The following is a 2,500-nucleotide window of genomic DNA, read 5'->3' as shown; positions in this document are numbered from 1 at the left end:
ATCTCATTTTTTATTATTTCTGCATTTGTGTCACTCTTTTAATCAATTCTATTTTTTCATCTGTATAACCAAGATAATCTGTTCATTCACATAATTCCTTTTTTTCTAGAACTAATTCGTCCTCCACTCGTTAAACTTTCACATTTAATCAACCAATAAAACAAAATTATCAATCTATACATCTATTTATTCATCCTTCACGCAGCAAAACCTCCGTCTTTCCACATCCAACACACATTTCTACATCGGCGCCCATCCCAGCCTCGTTCGAAAGCCCCGCGCTCCTCAGGACGAGATCAATTGCATTTTTCCTCCCCACTTTCCCCTCGCGGCTGTTGCAATGTTGCCTAGCCGAGATGATGACTGTGTGAACGCAAAGCCAGACTTTCACATGAATAAATATCTAATGGGGCGGCAGCGACGAGGCAAGAACAGACGCTGGTATTTGTGTTCGTCTTGGCGAGAGCTTAGGCTGCAGAACCTCGACGCATGCTGCTGACTTTCCTCGCCTCTCCGTGCCTGAAACTGTAAACAGATGCGATGAAATTTTCGGCTGAAGTCATCGCTACGTCGACGTTATTGTGAGTCTTGCGAGAGAATGTGTTGGCTGGGAAAAAAGAGATCAAAGCGGAGGTGAAGGAAAAGAAAGGGAGAGGAAAAAGAAAACGGTAATGTATGAAAAGAAAGCGAAAATGAAAATGGAAAAGAAAAGAGAAAGTGGGAAGAAACAGAAATAGAAAAGAAATAAAATGGAAAAGTAAGAAAAGAGAAATTATAAGAAAAAAGAGTAAAAATAAAGATAAACTAAAATAGAAAAGTAAGAAAAAAGTTATAAGAAAATGAAACGAAAAAGTAAGAAAAATGAAAATTGAAAGAATAAATTAGAACTAAAAATAAAAATAAAAATGGAAAAGTCCGAAAAGAGAAAATGCAAAAAAAAAAGAAAAAAAAAGAAAGGAAAAATCTGAAGAAAAAAAGAAAGAAAAAAGGATAAAGAAGTAACAAAACAAGAAAAAGAGAAAAATAAAAAAAGGAAAAAATAGACATTAAAACATAGTCAAAGAAAAACTAAACAATTTTATTGTGAGTTGCCAGAGAATTTTTGCAAAAAATAGTACAAATGTTGCAAAACAGAAGGCAGCAACGGAAAAGAAGCCGCACTTTTTGACAGAGATTCATGACAGTTCTAGATGTCGACATTAGTTTTATTCCATGTATGATGACAGTCATGACACTAATAAGCGGAGCAACATGAGAAGGAAAAATTAGTTGCAACAATAACAACATTTATAAATCACATTAATGATAGGAATAACGTAATTAAAATGAACTTGACTGTAAGTTATTATAGTCGTAGACTGAGCACACGTAACTTTATCATCATGATTACATGTAAGAATAATGATATACTGAAAATTACCACTAGTTTAAGCATTACCTTTCTGACAACAACCATTTTGAAGACAAGAATGGTAATAACAAAATTGGCACTAATCGCAGCAGCAGCATTGGGAGAATGGAAAAGATATTAATTAAAGATCAGGAAAATAAAGATGATACCCATAATGATAATGATAAGTGTTATGGCAGTGATGGTAATGATGAATAAAACATAAAACAATTATAAACATAATAGCATTAATGTCACCGAGATCATAGTCATAAAAATAAATATGCAGATAATGATTTCCATGAAAATTATTACCCGTCTTGTTACTCAGAAGAACAAGAACAATGAAACCAACATCAAATAATAGTTATTAATAGCAGGCAATAATAGCAAAATCGGATAAAAGCAAAAAGAAGATATTACGGCAAGTATTACCTACTTTCTCTTTTCTTCTTTTATCTGTTAAATACAAATCCCGATTTTTTTTCTTCTACTTTTCCCCTGTATCTTCAGTTTCCAAATACTTTTCATAAAAATTAATGTCGCTGGTTCCGTTTTCTATACAACTTGTTAAACGTCTAACCTTGTTAAGAAAACGGTGTTGCTTAAATACCCAAATGCGGGCACCCGGATGGCGTTACGTGACCCATTGTCTGCCGATAGCATTAGGACCTTCACTCCATTTCTCTTCCTCTTTTTATTTATTTATTTATCTCTCAATCTCTTTCTCTTCCTTTTTCTTTCTCTCTTTCTCTTCCTTTCTCTTTCTTTCACTCTTTCTCTTCCTCTTTTTCTTTCTCTTTTTTCCTTTCTCTCTCTCTCTCGCGCGCTCTCGCTCTTTCTCATTGTCTTTGTCTTCCTCTTTTTCTTTCTCTCTCCATCTCTACGTGACCTAGTATTTGTCGATAGAGATAGTACATTCAGTCTTTTTTCTTTCCCTTCTCTCTCGCACTCACTCACTCACTCACTCACTCACTCACTCTCTCTCTCTCTCACACACACATGCATATATAAACATTCCCTCCTCTACCCTCCTCTCTTCTTCTCTCAGGAACTACATAATCACTTATTCCACAACGCCTGATATAAAGACAAGACTGACACAAGACT

General features: G+C 34.8%; 1 protein-coding gene across 7 annotated transcripts in view; it reads right to left on the bottom strand.

Moving 5' to 3' along the window:
* LOC113804020 (bcl-2-related ovarian killer protein-like) overlaps window positions 1–2,500 on the bottom strand; it is a 58,501-nt gene that overhangs the window by 36,060 nt on the left and 19,941 nt on the right. For all 7 annotated transcript variants that reach the window (XM_070143351.1, XM_070143362.1, XM_070143350.1 and 4 more), the window contains one exon: window positions 1–525. This exon is cut by the window's left edge and continues 642 nt beyond it. The gene's annotated coding sequence lies outside the window, so the exon portion shown is untranslated. The remainder of the gene's footprint in view (window positions 526–2,500) is intronic.

The sequence above is a fragment of the Penaeus vannamei genome, chromosome 3 (genome assembly GCF_042767895.1).
Source record: "Penaeus vannamei isolate JL-2024 chromosome 3, ASM4276789v1, whole genome shotgun sequence".
Lineage (NCBI taxonomy): Eukaryota > Metazoa > Arthropoda > Malacostraca > Decapoda > Penaeidae > Penaeus > Penaeus vannamei.
The sequence above is the reverse complement of the archived record's forward strand: the minus strand, read 5'-3'. Positions and strand labels throughout refer to the sequence as shown.